The sequence below is a fragment of the Dermacentor albipictus genome, chromosome 9, assembly GCF_038994185.2.
Source record: "Dermacentor albipictus isolate Rhodes 1998 colony chromosome 9, USDA_Dalb.pri_finalv2, whole genome shotgun sequence".
Lineage (NCBI taxonomy): Eukaryota > Metazoa > Arthropoda > Arachnida > Ixodida > Ixodidae > Dermacentor > Dermacentor albipictus.
The window spans coordinates 132,379,697-132,398,530 of record NC_091829.1 but is presented as its reverse complement, the minus strand read 5'-3'; the positions used below and the strand labels follow the sequence as shown (position 1 = coordinate 132,398,530).

Below are 18,834 nucleotides of genomic sequence, written 5' to 3'. Positions count from 1 at the left end.
AATATCGAATAGCAGGAAATGTATTACAAAACTTAATCCTTACAAATGTTGTGCAAGAGGATGCTACACAAGATCTGTGTAAACAGTATGGTCTACTGTTAATAATGAAGGAAGCCCCAAATTAGTATTACAGATCGTCTGTTAAATAAAATAAAGTGCTTCTTCCCCTCTGAAGCTGAAGAATTAGTGACGGTATGTTGTACTGCATACACGGGTTAGACAGACGGCTGTTGAAACGTCGTGAGGTGTCGTCACCACGTATCCAATGTACGATCTGTGTGCTTCCGGCGGCTAATCAGCCCGATCTTCGCCTATGCTTTCGCGCTTTCCGAACTACACCCTGCTCTTGTCGTTCCCCCTGTTCGCGTACGTCACGTTATCGTTTCGATCAGTGCTGTCAACCTGGACGAACCTTGCACCGACGACGCGATGCTGTTCTGCGAATTGGGCGTTCGCGCGCTGCGAGTACGATCCCCGCATTACTACTTTAACCCTTTCACTTATGCGCGCACTTAAAAACGCTGATAAGTAATTGCTGTCCTAACGAAGATAAGTCCCCATGTCCAAACACTGGCTCCTAGTTCTACCACTGTAGATCATCGAAAGGAAAGAAGTTACTCACAGCCGTAAAGTCCTTCTTTACGCAGTTGAAAGACTGGCCGGACCCACCAACGTCGCCGCAGAGGCCGCAGACGCTTTCTGCGCTCCCGCCGCCTTTGCAAGAGCAGCAGCAGCAAAAGCTTCTTTCTCATGTGGTACATTGCGGGGAGAGAACGCTGATGCCGGCGAAGCAAGCGGCTAAGCAAGAGCTCGGCAGCAACGTCGTGCGTGGTCGCGCGTAGATGTCAGCTGCAGTTGTGAGCAAGCAGACGCTATCGCGCGTGATGTTGATAATTGATGTAGCTTTTCTTGCCATAAGGATGTATAGGTACGAACAGCGTGCATTTGTCAACTTAAAAACAATGTACTAGCTCTAACATTGATAAATTAAATAAGAATGGCTAGCCATAATGAAATTAAAGATAAACTTTTCTCAAAGCCAAAGACGACCGTTTCCGTCATCGCTGGGCCGCTGGTCTGTCAGCTCTGTGCTACGCGCTGTTGTGCCATTACCACAAGCCCGGATTCCGAATCTGCAAGATGCAGAATCTATCCTGCGAGCGCCCTAATTCTCCCTTCACAAGTCAAGATGCTGAGAGGTCAGGCAGCGCGCGGGAGAAGCCTCGGCGAGCCGCAAGTTTGGACATGTGAGCGTGTGCCAGACAGCCCGGCGCCGCACCTCCCTTTGCCTGGAGGTCACCGCGCGCGCGAACTTTGAACCGGGTGGCCAGCGCGGTCGCTAGTTGGACCCCTCGGACGACCGTCGTGTGCTGACTTTGTATTGGGCCGTTTGAGTGACAATGGTGCTCGGGGATTATAAAAGCAGCAACGCGCTGCCTCGAAAACAGGATCCGCCAACCCACCGGGAGAGAGTGTCGCTCCCGACTGGGGTGAGATGTGTGACGCGTTTTCGCCGGACGTCGTCGTGCGAGAACAGTCGCGTTTGTTGTGAGCATTCGGCCCCAGTGCCGACCCGTTCATGTCCTGTATGATAACCTGTATATAATGTATAAAGTCCCTTTTGTTATTCTCATCGACGCCAGGCTCGGAGTCTTCGCTACCAACGCTCTGTCACGAAACGGGTGACGAGCGCTACGGGACCACAAAGCCGTAATCGTGGTGCAGCGGTGCAAAGTTCGTAACACTGGCGGCACCGGTTGGATGTCGTAACACTGGTGGCATCGGTACAAGTTCGTAACACTGGTGGCACCGGTTGGGAAGTTCGTAACACTGGATGGCAGCTACGGGATTGACCGGCATCAGCTACCTCGGCGCGGTGAGTGCCTGAAGTTTACCTCGAACACCAGACTTTCTCTGACACAGGTTATAGTAGCTTAGGGAAGGATTTGGTGTTGCATTGTGATAACCTTGTGTGTTTCAAGCCTAGTAAGAGTGTTTTGAAAACCAGGGGATGCTGAGGGGGTAAACAGGGCAGTGTGTGAAATACTTGCATATGTCTTACTAGTAGTGTTATAGTAGCGTACGGCAGGTATATTCAAAAAGGGTAAACAGCAGGAGGACAGTGTGAACGATGGAGAAGTACAAGGTGAAGGAACTTCTCGAAATTTGTGAGGAGTTGGGCATTGAGTTGGGCTCAACCAAAAGAAAGAATGCGATCCTTGAGGTCATGAGGACTGGGGACGTAACGGCTGAGGAAGCCGCAGAGGCCTTGGCGGGTATCAATGAACGTCGGGAAAGGGAGCAGAAGGAACGTTGCGAGCAGGAAAGGAGAGAACAGCAACGTCGCGAGGAGGAAAAGGAGGAAAGGAGAGAACAGCAACGTCGCGAGGAGGAAAAGGAACTTCGCGAGGAGGAAAAGGAGGAAAGGAGAGAGAGGGAGCGACGTGAGCACGAGCCTAAAATGAAAGAGTTGGAGATCCGAAATAACTCGCCGGCGCCTAGTCTCACTTCTAATGTTCCAAGAATACGCGATCAACTTCCACCCTTTGTCGTCGGAGAGGATATGGCCAAATACCTCGTGAAATTTGAGCACGTGTGCGAACGGAATAGCATTGAGCGATCCCTTTGGGCACAGAATCTGTTAGCGTTGCTTCCTGGGGAGGCATCAGACGTAATAACTTGCTTATCGAAAGAGGCGTTTGAGAGCTACAGTGATGTGAAGGAAGCGCTACTGCGGAAGTACAAATTGTCGCCCGAAGCTTTCCGGCAGAGGTTCCGGTATGCAAAAAAGGGTAAGGAGTCGAATGTTGACTTCGCGTTTCGTCTAAAAGCCGACCTGGTGGAATGGCTGAAGGGCGAGGAGGTTTTCGACGACCGCGACAAAATTGTCGAATGCATCGCGTTGGAGCAGTTCTACCGTTGCATTGATGAGGATGTCCGGCTCTGGCTGCAAGATAGGCTAAAGGATGTTAAGCTAAACAAGGCAGCAGAGTTAGCGGAAGAGTATTACACACGCCGCAGCTTGCACAGCAAGGCAGTGCGCGTAGAAAAAGCTGATAGGAGAGATTGGTTTTCCGGGAAGCCCGACGAACGGAAGCAAATCACGCGTCGCGAGTTTCGGGACGACGAGTCCCTTCCCAAAGAAACTGTAAGGGATGGACAGAATGCATCTCAGAATGATGACGATGGTCCGAAACAGCGAAACGAAATGACGCGTTCTTTTGAAAAACGGAAACCGTTAACCTGCTACAATTGCAAAAAGCAAGGGCACATCGCTGCAAGCTGCCCAGAGAGAATTGCTTTTGCAACGATACAGGAAACTCACAAAAACATACGTCTATTGGAGCCCTATGTGCAGGAAATTAAGGTAAACGGCATGAAGTGCCGAGCACTGCGGGACTCTGCAGCAACTATGGACGTTGTTCACCCGTCTTTCGTCTCCTCGAGTGATTTTACGGGAGAGTGCGTTAGGATACGGCAAGTGGCCGAGAAGGAGAGTGTCTGTTTACCGATCGCAACGGTTATCATTGAAGGAGAGTTTGGGAAACTTAACACCGAAGCCGCTGTGTCAGCCGCCCTCCCGGAGCAATTTTCCTACCTCTTCTCAAATAGCTCGGAGCAGCTGCTGAGGGATCAGGGCAAATCATTCTTTGCCGACGTGGCGTACATGGCCCCCACGCGATCCAAAGCGCGCCCGCTGTCGAGGGAACTTGACTTAGCGTCGGTGAGCGAAAGGCGGTGCGGCACACGGACCGATCACGGTAACTTGAGTGGCGAGCAGTCACGGGAGAGGCAGAGCTCGGAGGCTGGCCTAGGCGAGCGGGTCCTGGAGGTGAGTGGGAGTGACGCGTGCAGTGCTAGCCGCGATATAGACGCGACGCCGCAATTAGGCGACGCGGGCTCCACACTCGCTCCGGTTTCCGCCAGCCGGCAGGAGCAGGCTGCAGTTGAAAGAGAAACTCTGATTCGCGAGCAACAGGAAGGCTGTTCATTAGCCGATCTGAGGAAGAGCGTCAAACGGGGAGTGAAAAAAAAGAGGGTTTCATTTGGCAAAGAATCTGGCTTATCGTACCGCCGCTACACGGATAAGCAGGGTCGCAAATATAAGCAGCCTCGGATTCCGCGAAAATATCACCGGGAAAAATGAATGACCTCATTTGCTTCCTCAGTGGTATGTTTTCGGTCCAAGCGATTTCAAGGGGACCATTCTATTTGTCATTATTATTGCTGATTATTAATTGTTTCTATTTTGTTGTGTTGTTGATTTGAAAACTGATTGTTTGAGCCTTGTGTGCTAGACCGTACACCTGCCTCTTGTTGCAGCGGGAGCAAAAAGAGGGATAGCAATTTAGTTAGGTTGATTTGAATTATGGCCTTGTCTGGTGTTTGACGGGAGACAGAGGGCACTTGTTCGTGTTGGGTGTTGCCTTTTGCCGGTCGGTTTTGCAAGCTGCAGAACGACCAAGCGGGACCAGTGGCGAGAAGCAAGGTCTTAGGAACGACCCGAGCGGAGCTGGTCAAGGTGCCTTGGCGACGACGTGGTGAGCAGAGCTCCTGTCCTGGCGAGTCGGACCTGGGCACGTGAAGTTACCTGGCGTCCCGACACTGGACGTGAACTTGGACGAGCCTGACGAACGTGCGCGCCTGGCATCCGAGCCACGTGGAGGCAGCTCGTCTTCCCGGCGCCTTATCTGAGGGCGGGGATGCTGTTGTGCCATTACCACAAGCCCGGATTCCGAATCTGCAAGATGCAGAATCTATCCTGCGAGCGCCCTAATTCTCCCTTCACAAGTCAAGATGCTGAGAGGTCAGGCAGCGCGCGGGAGAAGCCTCGGCGAGCCGCAAGTTTGGACATGTCAGCGTGTGCCAGACAGCCCGGCGCCGCACCTCCCTTTGCCTGGAGGTCACCGCGCGCGCGAACTTTGAACCGGGTGGCCAGCGCGGTCGCTAGTTGGACCCCTCGGACGACCGTCGTGTGCTGACTTTGTATTGGGCCGTTTGAGTGACAATGGTGCTCGGGGATTATAAAAGCAGCAACGCGCTGCCTCGAAAACAGGATCCGCCAACCCACCGGGAGAGAGTGTCGCTCCCGACTGGGGTGAGATGTGTCACGCGTTTTCGCCGGACGTCGTCGTGCGAGAACAGTCGCGTTTGTTGTGAGCATTCGGCCCCAGTGCCGACCCGTTCATGTCCTGTATGATAACCTGTATGTAATGTATAAAGTCCCTTTTGTTATTCTCATCGACGCCAGGCTCGGAGTCTTCGCTACCAACGCTCTGTCACGAAACGGGTGACGAGCGCTACGGGACCACAAAGCCGTAATCGTGGTGCAGCGGTGCAAAGTTCGTAACACTGGCGGCACCGGTTGGATGTCGTAACACTGGTGGCATCGGTACAAGTTCGTAACACTGGTGGCACCGGTTGGGAAGTTCGTAACAGCGCAGCGAAGCGCGCACGCGTGCGCGTATCGTGTGGCTGGACGCCCTTCCCTTCATCACCCGCGTACGCGCAAGCAGACGCGTACGCTTACGTGTACGCGTAGCGAGACGCGTATCCCGGGCTGCGTGTGGTTGGGCCTTAACTCTTTGCGTTTGCTGCTTTACGCTATATACTAAAACTCTCTATTATCACTGTGGCGCAGCGAGAGCTTGCCTGCGTAAATATTCCTCACGTGTTCGTAGAATTAATCCCTAAGAGCGGCCGAGGACTCTTCGTCCTTAACGTGTATAGTAAACCCACGCTGCAGCACAGATTCGGGGAACTACTGCGGGGCGCACGCGCGGCTTCCGGCGGCGAGCCTCTACTTGTTGCGGGCGACTTTAACGCACCCCACGGAGCCTGGGGCTACACCCGAGAAACACCCAAGGGCAAACACCTTTGGGAAGACTCGCAAGACCAAAGGCTTGCACTGATCGCGAATCCCGCCGATCCTGCACGCAGAGGGAACAGCGTGAGTGCCGATACGTTACCAGACCTTGCGTTCGTTTCAAATGTTACAACAGCGCACTGGCAAAATACGCCGGAAGATTTGGGGAGCGACCACGCGCTGATCGAGATCACGATAGGCACGGGCCCGAGCGGTCGTGGTACTAACCCTGAGGGCAAAGGTCGTAAGCTCAAACTCGTGAAGTGGGACATGTCCCGCAAGAAGCGAGAAGAAGCGGGGCGAGGCGACGAGCCGATAACCGACATAGATGAGTGGACCGAGACGCTCAGAAGGGACGTAGGCGCAGCAACTAGCGATGTTCCGCCCGAAGCGAACCTCGAAATAATTGACAGTAGGCTCCTACACATGTGGGAAGCAAAGCGAGCCCTCCTAAAGAGATGGAAATGCCAAAGACATAATAAGGCGTTGCGCAAACGCATAGCACAATTAGACAGAGGCATCGAAGAACACGCACTTCACGTATTCAGGGCACAATGGGAAGACACGTGCAACGGCCTCGAGAGGCAGATGACCGGGGCGAGCGCTTGGCGCCTTTTTAGACACCTATTAGATCCGGAGGAGACTCGGTCCGCTCAAGGCCACAAGACTCGTAGACTAGTCAGAGATTATAAAGGTGATCACTTCCTCGACGCAATACGTGACCGTTATTTTAAGAAGGCTGAAAGCATCCAGCACGCCGAGTACGACGGCGTCACAAACGAGAAACTGGACGCGGAATTTAGCGAATCGGAAATTCGGATAGTCCTGTTCGAACTCAACACTCGATCGGCGCCCGGCCCAGACCGGGTTACCAACCAGACTCTCCGCAACCTAGACGACGAGTCAATCTCCCGACTCGCGGCCTACGTCAATGAGTGCTGGCGAGAGGGTTCGATTCCCGAAGCGTGGAAACGGGCCCGCGTTATCATGATTCCTAAACCTGGCAAGCAAGTTACGCTCGATAATCTAAGACCGATTTCGCTTACGTCTTGCGTCGGCAAAGTCATGGAACACGCAGTTCTCACCCGCGTGACAGACTTTCTCGAAGATCATGACGCGTTCCCGCACACCATGCTAGGATTCCGCCGCAACCTCTCCGCACAGGACGTATTGCTTCAGCTTAAACACCAGATCGTAGACGACACTACCAGCTCCACTAAGGCAATTCTAGGCTTAGATATTAAAAAGGCCTTTGACACCGTTAAGCACGAATCGATCTTAAAAACAATTAGAACATTAGGATTAGGCCAAAGAATGTATAATTACGTTAGAGACTTCCTCGCGGGCAGGCGCGCATGCGTCGTCGTCGGCGACGAGGAATCGCCGGAATTTGAGACGGGTTCGTGCGGCACGCCGCAAGGATCCGTCATATCACCATTGCTCTTTAATTTAGTTCTACTTGGTCTACCCGAGAAATTAACAGAAATAGAAGGATTATATCACAGTCTCTACGCGGATGACATCACCCTCTGGGTTCCCGGGGGGAGGATGTGACGGTCACGTCGAGCGAACGCTACAGGCAGGAGTAGATGCGGTTCAGAATTACTTGCGTGGAACGGGCCTCGAGTGCTCGGCTACCAAGTCCGAACTCTTACTCTACAAACCCACAAGAAGAGGTCGTAAAACCTTGCGCGAAGAGGAACGGGAATATTCCAAAATACGCATCACATTGGCAGATGGTACTCCCGTACCGCACGTAGAGAAAATTAGAATCCTAGGGTTACACCTGCAGGCAAACGGCCATAACGGAGAGACGGTGCGAATACTTCGTCGTTCGGTAGATGACACGATCCGACTCTTGCATCGCATCACGTATAGACGCAATGGTATGCGTGAAGAGTGCGCGATCCGTCTCGTGCAGGCGTACGCGATAAGCCGCATAACGTATGTTGCCCCCTACCTGAGGTGGATCGGGTCCGAAAAAAACAAACTCGAATGCATGATCCGAAAGGCTTTCAAGAGGGCGGTCGGCGTTCCACTCAACGCGAGCACCGACAAGTTTCTAGAGCTCGGAGTTCACAACTCCCTTAACGAGTTAATCGAGGCGCACGACATTGCACAATACGAACGATTATCGAGGTCAAAGGCAGGTCGATGCATCCTCGAGTCGGTCAGCATCGCGTACCACACCCAACATGGAGAGAAGACGGCGGTTCCCGCCTCTGTTCGCGACCGCCTGATCATCCCGCCGCTTCCCAAGAACATGCACCCTACGCACCACACCGGGAGACGCAACAAACGAGCAGGCGACCTACAGAAGAAGTTTGGTAACAGCAACGAGGCGGTATACGTAGACGCGGCTCCATATGGAGGAGGGAGAAGCGCACACGCGATAGCGGTTGTAGACCGCTCGAGTAAGTGCCTCGCGAGCGCCACGGTGACCACGGGACACACGGAGGCGGCCGAAGAAGCCGCGATAGCCCTAGCACTCGTTGCGGTGCCGAACGCTGCGACCGTGATCAGCGACTCGCAGGCGGCAATCCGCGGCTTCGCGCGCGGTCGTGTCTCGCGGGAAGCGGCCCGCATACTCCAAATTTCTGACGATGGCGACTCGTCATCGCCCTCGCAACGCCAAAATTCTACGGTCTTCCTCCTCTGGACCCCGGCACATACCGATGTTCCGCTCGCGGGCAACGAGGCGGCCCACGCCACGGCTCGAGGTCTCACACGCCGAGCCGCCGCTGATTATGTGGCCGCCTCCGCCCCCGAGAGCGGGGCATCGGATCTGCCGGATCGGGACACTACAACAGAAACACAACAAGAAGCACACTGGGCGTGGAGCGATCGCCTAACCACGTTCAGAGACCTCACCCAACACTACAGACTCGAAAGACGCACATTCCCGCCACCGCACGACAAATTGATCAGGAACGAGGCCGCAACGTTACGCTTGCTCCAAACACACACATACCCTAGCCCCGCTATCTTACACCACTGCTATCCGCGTTTATATTCAACAGACGCGTGTAAAACATGCGGACAGAGAGCAACGCTGCGACACATGCTCTGGGAGTGTGCCGGCAACAACGGTAATCAGACCAGCTCCGTTGGCGACGCGTCCATAATCGCGGCCGTTGCCAGGGTGGGAGAAGGCTCGAGCTCGCTTCTTCCCGACGCCGCCCCGGATGCGGGAGCCGCCGGGGACCTTCTCCGTAGGCGTCGCCGCCGCTGGGAGGCGGCTATCAGAAGTTCAGAGCTGGCAGACCAGCTCTGGGCCGTCCGGCAAGCCGAAGATGCCGCTCGAGTCCAAGGACTTCGAGCCGTCACCTGAGGCCACCACAGCAAGCACTGCCGGACTATTCTTTATTAAAGTTTCTTCTCCTTCTTCTTCGGCGCCATATGTTTTACTTCACCTAATCAATGTAATCAAATAATTGACCGACGATTCCTCAAAATGAGAATGCGACATCTCGCATCAGGTAGCCGTCAGAGGACCGGCACCGCTTCGTCGATTTTACACAAGCTGTACAGCAAAAATGAATTTAGTTTTTTTTATAGGATGTAGAAACATGAAAAGGGGGTGTAAAATGGGCGCCAAATCAGTTGCTATGCCGGGGAGAGCACTTTTTTACATCACGTAAGCACTCCATGCTCTCCTACCAGCGACATTAACGCGTCAATAAGAGAGTGCGAAGCAGCGCATATCTCTTCTTAGTTGTTGTCGAAGTAATAGTATTGCCCTCCTTAATGGTAAATTCCATGGCAAACATGATGATGCGTGATTGAACAATCGCTCTCTAACTTTCTGCGAAATTTATAGCGGGTTTCGGTCGTTTTCTTAAGGCAATTAAGCAAATTCGTTCTAGCATCAAGACATGCGCGAAACGGTGCGCTTGGCTCATCCCATGATGACTCCAACCAAGAGCGCGCCTAATAGTTTTCTCGGTATGCACTACACCAAGTGCTGTGAAAGTAAAATAAGAGGGCCCCAGCCTAATAAAGAGCGCGAAAAAATGACTATTTTTACCCTCATCACATATGAAAAACATGCTAAGTGACTTATGTGGTGAGAAGCTTGCTTCTGTTTATGTATATTGATTAAGTAGGCTGTTCACAAGCTGTGGATGGAACCAGCTGGAAAATGCTAAAGTTAGTGAAGTGCGCCTTCCTGCAATGCCGCCTCGGGCACTCAGTCACCTGGGTCTAGCGAAGTGTACAGCAATGCAAGAGGCGACGCGCTCCAGCGCTGTAGCAGACGACGCGAAGCACCTCCCCTGGGTCCGTGTGTGCCTGCGCCGCTTCGCTTCGATGCGCCGCCGCACCAGACGCACTGGCGCCCCACGGAGCGCGGCCACGGTGAGCCGTGTTCACCCTAAGATTGGAACAGCCTGTACATGAAACTGCAGTACGACGAATGAAGATGACGTGACCACTCGTTACCTTCAGCGCAAGGACTATCAGGGCTTGTCCTGAAGGTACCGGTCGTCAGGCGGATACCCAGGTGATATACAGGATCCAGCATCTTCAAAGCACTTGGAGAAGCCGATTGATATGCATTCGCCCCGTAATCTAAGCCTGTTCGCATGAGGCTTTTGTAAGGGCTCCTGATGGACCTCCTGTCACTGCCCCACGTTGCGTGTGGCAGAATTTTGTGAATGTTCATGGTATTTAGGCATTAGTCTAAAATATTTCAGGTGTGCAATAAAGGTCAATTTCGTGTCTAAAATGATACCTAAAAATTCGTACTCTCTGTTAACACGTCAATTTCGACCATGCAGCTGAACATGGGTACCAGGCCTATATTTCTCAAAAACAGGACGCAGGAGCTTTTCAATGGATTAATTAAGCTTAAATCCATTCTCCTGTGGCGATCTGGACGCTTTGTTTAACGCAAGTTGAACCTGCCGTTCCCAGATTGCGAGGTTGCATGAATTAAATTCCGTCGGCACGTCATCAGTATACAGGCAATAGAAAATACTTTGCGGAATGCGTGTACGTAATGAATTCATTTAGATGATAAAAAGGGTACTAATAAGTACTCCACCCTGCGGTACGCCAGTATCCTAGATAAATGACCTGCACAGGACATTGACAAGTAGAGCACGGAGCGATCGGTTCAATGAGTAACTTTCTATTACGTTAAGCAGGTTGCCACGTATACCAATTTCCGAGAGATATCGCAAGTTTCCATAGCCCATCAATATCATCATCATCATCAGCAGCAGCAGCAGCCTGGTTACGCCCACTGCAGGGCAAAGGCCTCTCCCATACTCTTACAACTACCCCGGTCATGTACTAATTGTGGCCATGTGGTCCCTGCAAACTTCTTAATCTAGTCCGCCCACCTAACTTTCTGCCGCCCTCTGCTACGCTTCCCTTCCCTTGGAATCCAGTCCGTAACCCTTAATGACCATCGGTTATCTTCCCTCCTCATTACATGACCTGCCCATGCCCATTTCTTTTTCTTGATTTCAACTAAGATATCAAACTCGCGTTTATTCCCTCATCCAATTTGCTCTTTTTTTATCCCTTAACGTTACACCCATCGTTCTTCTTTCCATAGCTCGTCGCCTCGTCCTCAATTTAAATAGAACCCTTTTCGTAAGCCTCCAGGTTTCTGCCCCGTACGTGAGTACTGGTAAGACACAGCTGTTATATACTTTTTTCTTGGGGGATAATGACAACCTGCTGTTCATGATCTGAGAATGCCTGCCAAACGCACCCCAGCCCATTCTAATTCTGATTATTTGAGTCTCATGATCCGGATCCGCAGTCACTACCTGTCCTAAGTAGATGTATTCCCTTACCACTTCCAGTGTCTCACTACCTATCGTAACCTGTTGTCCTCTTCCGAAACTGTTAAACATTACTTTAGTTTTCTGCAGATTAATTTTTAGACCCACCCTTCGGCTTGCCTCTTCAGGTCAGTGAGCGTGCATTGCAGTTGGTCCCCTGAGTTACTAAGCAAGGCAATATCATCAGCGAATCGCAAGTTCCTGGGGTATTCTCCATTAACTCTTATCCGTAGCCCAAGGTGGTGTCATAAGCCTTTTTCAATTTCAAGGAACACCGACAGGAAGAACTCTTTGTGAATAAAAGCTTCACTAATGTATACCTCAATTCGCACGAGGTGCTCGATTGTGGATCGGCCTCTTCTAAATTCCCACTGATAAAGGTCGAGCAATTGCTTGGATCCGAGGAAGTGTAGCAGCCGGCGAATAATCTTTTTTTACTTTTTATTTCCAATACTGTGAGCCCTGCCGAGCTCTTACAGGTTGGGAATACACAGCACAAAGTTCACGCAAAGAACGCAGTCAAATTTTCTTCAAAACAGTCAACCCTGTTATTGCTCAGAAACACACAAGAATTCAAGTTATTCCACTCAACAATTGTCTTGACAATGAAAGAGTGCTTAAAGGCATCAACTCTTGGCACATAACGCATTATAGCGTAATTGTAGTTAGTTCGTGGTGAAAGCCTTCGAGGAGGCTTCAAATACAAACTGGAATTCAGGTTCAGCTTATTGTGATAGAGTTGATATAAAAACTTAAGGCGCGCGATTTTCCTGCGCACAGCCAACGTAGTGAGACCAGCCCTGGCGAGCATGGAGGTTACTGAGTGAGTTTTGTCGTAATCAGAAAAAATAAACCTAACCGCCATTCGCTGAATGCGCTCTAATTTATCTGTTATGTATTGTTGATGAGGGTCCCAAATTATACAAGCATACTCTATATTTGGTCTAACAATGGTAGTGTATGCCTTAAGTTTAATATCTGGTGCAGCATCTCTCAATTTACGCCGTAACAAACCAAGCTTGCGCTGGACTGATCCACATATGTTTTCGACGTGTTCAATCCAGTTGAGGTTACTAGTGATAGTTACGCCAAGATATTTCAGCTTTGTGGAACGCTTAATGACATTATTATTTACAGCGTACGAAAACATCAACGGAGTTTTCTTATTCGTAACTGTCATGCAAACAGATTTATCAAAATTGATTTGCATATGTCATTTTTCACACCAGTTATAAATTCGACATAAAGCACCATTTAGTCGTTCTTGATCAGAAACACTTTTAACGCGACAAAACAAGAGGCAGTCATCGGCAAGCAACCGCACTTCAATCATAGGATGTAAATCAGTTGCTACATCATTAATATACAGTAGGAACAAAATTGGACCCAACACCGAGCCCTGAGGTACACCTGATGATACAGGAAGGAAAGAGGAGCACTCGCCATCTATTTCAACAAACTGTTGTCTGTTGTGTAAGTAGGCCTGAATCCACTTAATAATTTTTGAATTGACATTATACCCATAAAGCTTTTCAATTAGCTTGCTATGGCTAACCTTATCAAATGCCTCTGATAAATCCAGAGCGATGACATCAACTTGTTCGCGAGAATTAAAGGCTTCTGCAAAACTGTGTATTGTTTCAAATAATTGCGTGACAGTTGAGAGACACCTTCGAAAACCCTGTTGTTTGTTGTAAAAAATGTTATTGTTTTCAATATACAGTAAAAGCTCGTTAATTCGAACTGCAAGGGGAAGCCGCTTCAGTTCGAATTAACGAAAGTTCGAACTAACGAAAGTGAAGGAGGACAACAGTACACTACGATTTGGAAGCAGTAGGGCATGTCAGAAATTTGGCGTGTCAGAAAGTGATGGCGTGTGCCGCGGGCACACGCCATCTTCAAGTCGACGCTCTGGGTCCGACTGTGCCACACCACCGATGTCCACCGAAACGAACGTTAGCCGAGGCCTAACACTATCACAATGAATCGCGACGGCCGATACCTCCTAAGCTGAAAACAGAGGTGCGCAACCGATCAAGACTGCCGAGACAAAGACGCTGAACATGTGAAGGTGGCGAAGGCCCTGATTCGTTGGTTCTTGATTGCAAGCGCAGCTGCGACGTACTTGATTCGCTGTGTTTTGGAGCTTGCCGTGCCATGTCCGCACAACATTAGCAGCTGTACAAGATTTGCGAAGCCTCCGAGATTCGCAACGGGCAAGAAGTCTCGGAGGTTACGTAGAACGGAGAGGCGGCAGCCGCCGCTGCCTGCTGGCTGACTCCGCGTCGGTTAGATTTTTTTTCTGATTTTGCCTTCACTCGCCGTTCTCTCCGTTTCGGAGGCAATACAGCCTTGTGTGTAGGCAGTAGGCGCGTTTCTCTGGCCGTGTACCAGGCGAGCGTAGTTCGAATTATCCGTGAGGGAACCTTCTCGCGTTCGAATTAACGGACTTTTTTATACATAGACTTCTGTGGAGCTTGGCTGGACCAAATCGTACAGCTCGAATTATCCATAAATTCGAATTATTGAAGTTCGAATTAACGAGCTTTCACTGTATTCTACTAACTGTTTACTAATTATATGTTCTAAGATTTTGCAAGCCGTACAGGTTATGGAAATCGGACGGTAGTTCCTAATGTCTAGCCTGTCTCCAGCCTTATAAACAGGCACAATCCTCGCTAATAACCATTGACTTGGTAATGCACCATTTATTAATGACAGAGAAAAGATTTTAACCAAGAATCATGCAATCCATTCGCAGTTTCGCTTTAAATACTCATTCGGTATTTTGTCAGGACCAGGAGACTTTTTTACGTCCGATTTTAGCAACATGTCGACTATACCTTCTTTAGAGATAAAAATGCTATCACTAGTATGGCCCTCGCATTCTAAATCTGTTGCAGCACTCTCATCTCTTCGGCTAAATACAGAACCGAAAAAAGTGTTGAATTCTTGGGCAATTATTTGCGGATTGTTGCACACGGTATCATTTACAACTATTCCATTGATTGAAGGCTTTGATCGGGCAACGTATCGCCAAAATTTTTGAGGCGATGTTTTAAGGTAATTGGTCAGTGTTGTAGCAAAAAAGGACGTTTTAGATGCTCTTAATTTCTGACGAACTTGAGTGCTAAGGGCCGATATTCTCTCGGGATTTTTTGGTTTTCGTTGCCGCGCACGACGTAGCTGACGTTTTAAATGTATTAACTGACGAGAAACCCATGGATTGCTTTTATGTAAGCGCTTAGCTCTTTTTGGGACAAAGACAGATAATGAACAGGTCACCACTTTTGTAAAATACCTCCATAATTTATCGGCATCATTTTCTTCCGGCATACGGTCTAAAGCCAATTCTAAATAATCTAAGACAGCCGTATCATCGGCTCGGTATTTTTTAGACATGAGCTATCCGGTTTTTATTTAAACATGTTCTATTTTTTAGAGTGGCTACAACCATCTTATGGTCCGAGATTCCTTCCACCACTTCAGTATTATATTCAAATATACTCTCAGATACAAATAAGAGGTCTAAAAGGGCACTGGAATTTCCTTGAATTCGCGTAGTTTTCTCGACCACTTGAACCAAGCCATGTTTCACCATGATTTCCAGCATAAGTTCCGCATGTGGCCACTCAAGTGTCTCAGGGATTGTTGCATCCCAATTTACTCCCGGTAAGTTGAAATCACCCATCAAAATACTTTACTTCTATCTGTGGTTATTGTTCTTAACTGCTGATCAATCTTCTCAAAGAATTCCATAGGGCTTCCCGGGGGTCTATAAATTACACCGATCACCAACGCAAAATGGTGAAAAAACAACTTACACCATACGCTTTCATGCGCATAAACTGACGGCAGAACTTCATATCTAAGTGATTTTTTAACTAATAGTGCAACGCCTCCGCCTCTCGACGCCCTATCTGTACGCAGGACGTTATATGCGCCGGGAAAAACTTCATCGTCCGCGATACCCTCATGCAGCCACGTTTAAGTTATTGCTAATATATGTGGATCATGTAATAGCGACACGCATTCAAGTTCGTCAACCTTTTTCACAATGCTGCGAGCATTTACGTTTATCGGCCTGAGTTCATGCTCCTTTCTTTGTCAGTCTTGGCCACGGGGGCAGGCTTCGGCGTTACTGCGCATCCTCACCCTACAGTTAGACTGGGCGTCCCATGTATAGGGGATGTCGTTAATGAAAAGCTTGTCATGAACAAGCCTTACCTGAGATCCTTCATTTTTATCAGTTTTAGCCGACTGCCAGAGCAACTTTCTTTTTTGAAGCGTTTCGTACGAGTAGTCGTCTGCGATACTTATCCCCGTGCCTTTCAGTTTTTTACAGTTTTTGAAGATAGCTGTTTTTCATTGTACTCGTACAAGCGTTTACAAATAGTTTACAGCAACAGCTAGTTAGCGTTACAGGCCAGTAAAAACACCCATGTACTTAGATTTAGGTGCACGTTAAAGAACCCCAGGTGGTCGACATTTCCGGAGTCACCAACTACGACGTGCCTCATAATCAGAAAGTGGTTTTGGTACGTAAAACCCCATAATTAATTAATTACAGGCCAGTAACTTGCCAAAGAAGACTGCTTCAAGATAGGGGCTACTATAGCCCCTTTCCACATTACCGGAACGCATCCTATTGCCCAGATAGTGTTGCAAAGAACCAAGAAAACAGTCTGGTTATCAGGGTGAAGGTGTTTGATCATCACATACATAATCCTAACAGTTCCTGGAGCAGACTTCCCACAAGTATTGAAAGCTGCTCTTAGCTCGGTTATGGCAAAAGGACGGTTGTTTCGTTCGTTTCCACTGCACTTTCGATTCAACACTTTACCCTATCCAACTTTTCTGGACATCAAGGTATAGTTTGCGTGAGTGTCACCACGTGGCGCATTGACCCTAAGATTTTCACGTGGGTGAATATCCGTATGGCTGCCATGGGCTGTTTTCGAGCAGACGCTCTTTCGACGCTAGCGCTAAAGACCTCTTCAGTTACGGCCCTAATAGCAGGGCGATGCAGAAGCAAAATGGCGGAGCACACTATTGTGTACGTTGTCATGGCAACAGGAACAGCAGCCGCGCGGCGCCTCCTCTCCCAAACGCTTTTCTCCCGCTCTACTCCCTTTCCCCCTTTCCCTCATGCCGCGCACGCCGCTTACCTTTTTTGGGGTTTACCTGTACGCGGCGCGTCTTCTTTTTTCTATCGCGCGCGCTACGGCGCACCACGCGCCAGTTCGCAAGCAATGCTCGCGCTACGCCGCGCATTGGCAGCGCGTGCGAGCTGGTGCGTGGTGCGCCCTGGGCTATGCGTTGGCACGAACGCAGTCTTGCCCATACTTATAATATACCAGCACGTGCCGGGACATAAAAAAAAATCCACTTCCAACACAACAAATCTTTGGTCTCGCTTTACTGACTTATTTTCCGAAAACAAAAATTTTTCGTATAACGTCGTGTTATACACGCTCAAAAAATGAGCAAAAGTGAAACATAACTGCGAGTCGGCCTAGTTGGAACAGATTCATCTGAAAACTTTTTGTGCGCAAACAAACAGGGACGAAGAATCGGAGCGACACAAGGACGAGCGCTTTCTAACTGTTTATTTTTGAAGAACAACCTGCTTAAATACCCACAGATCTGCGCGATCTAGTCAACAGAGCACGCCTATAGCGCATATAATACCCACAGATCTGCGCGATCAAGTCAAGAGAGCACATCTATAGTACATATAACACTTGTGATAAAAAGACGTGGACCAAAGCCACCCCGTCAACATAAAAACAGCAAGGTGCATGAAACAACCACTCACGATAAAATGCGTTAAATATGTGATGATAGAAGCGAATTTTCTTTATCTAACAATGAAACAAAAGGATGGATGATGCATCTTTCTTTTTGTTTTTCAATCCAGTGTGCTTCCTCAATTTCCCTTGCGGTTTGATTCCTATGCCTATACAGAATGTCGGTGCTACTAAGACAAGGTGAGCAATCATGTTCTTGGCAATGCGTTGCCAAATGCGTACTGGGGCGACCTTTCAGACTGGACAAGTGTTCCCTTATCCTCGTCTTAAAGCATCTCGCAGTCTGCCCTACGTACACATGACCACACGTCATTGTAATCTGATAAACAACGTTCTTCGCGCAATCAACAAATTGGTTCTTGCGCGAATGTTTAACACTACACGCTTTCTTTACATCATCCTTACTTTCGAACTTATTTTTAACCGTAGAACAAATACTACCTATTTTGCCTTTTGCCGCAAGACCACTTTCCCTGCGTAATTACCAGCCACCTTTTTAGGTCTGTGTGAAAGGCCGTGCGCATACAGAATCACTTAAACCTTGGAAGCTACATCCTTCTGCCTTCGATTCGAAAAGTCTGAAAGCTCGCCCTTGTAGCATTTGGCAATGCATTCCAAGAACATGATTGCTCACTTTGTCGTAGTAGCACCGACATGTTGTATAGGCATAAAAATCAAGCCGCGAAGAAAACTGCGGAAGCACACTGGATTGAAAAACAAAGAACAATGCAGCAGCCATCCTTCTGTTTCATTGTTGGATAAAGAAAATTCGCTTCTATCATCACATCTTTAACGCGTTTGATCGTAAGTGGTTGTTTTATGCACATTGCTGTTTTTATGTTGACCGGGCGGCTTTGGTCCACGTCTTTTTGTCACAAGTGTTATACGTACTATAGATGTGCTCTCTTGACTTGATCGCGCAGATCTTTGGGTATTATATGCGCTATAGGCGTGCTCTGTTGACTAGATCGCGCAGATCTGTGGGTATTTAAGCAGGTGGTTCTTCAAAAATAAAACCAGTTAGAAAGCGCTCGTCCTTGTGTTGCTCCTATTCTTCGTCCCTGTTTGTTTGCGCACGAAAAGTTTTAAGACAAACGTGAAAGGTGCATGACATGTACAAGAGTACTAAACACAAAAGTTCACAGACGGGGAAATAACAAAAAAGCGCTAGAAAAAGCAAAGGGTGTTTCTTGTACACAAACATATAAAAAAACATTTTTATATAAAGCCCTCAAGAGCGAAATGTAGACGAGCTCCTGATATATGCACTAACATATTGCACAAAACTTGACGTGTAGTCGAAAACTACTTTGTGAAAACTACTTTGAAAACTACTAACAGAGCATGTGTCAAAGTAGTTTTC

The 18,834-nt window shown here is 48.9% G+C and overlaps 1 protein-coding gene across 2 annotated transcripts in view; it reads right to left on the bottom strand.

Annotated features, from left to right (window-relative positions):
• The window catches only part of LOC135915563 (receptor-type tyrosine-protein phosphatase kappa-like), a 682,443-nt gene that overhangs the window by 543,699 nt on the left and 119,910 nt on the right, over positions 1-18,834 (bottom strand). The gene's annotated exons all lie outside the window — the stretch shown is intronic.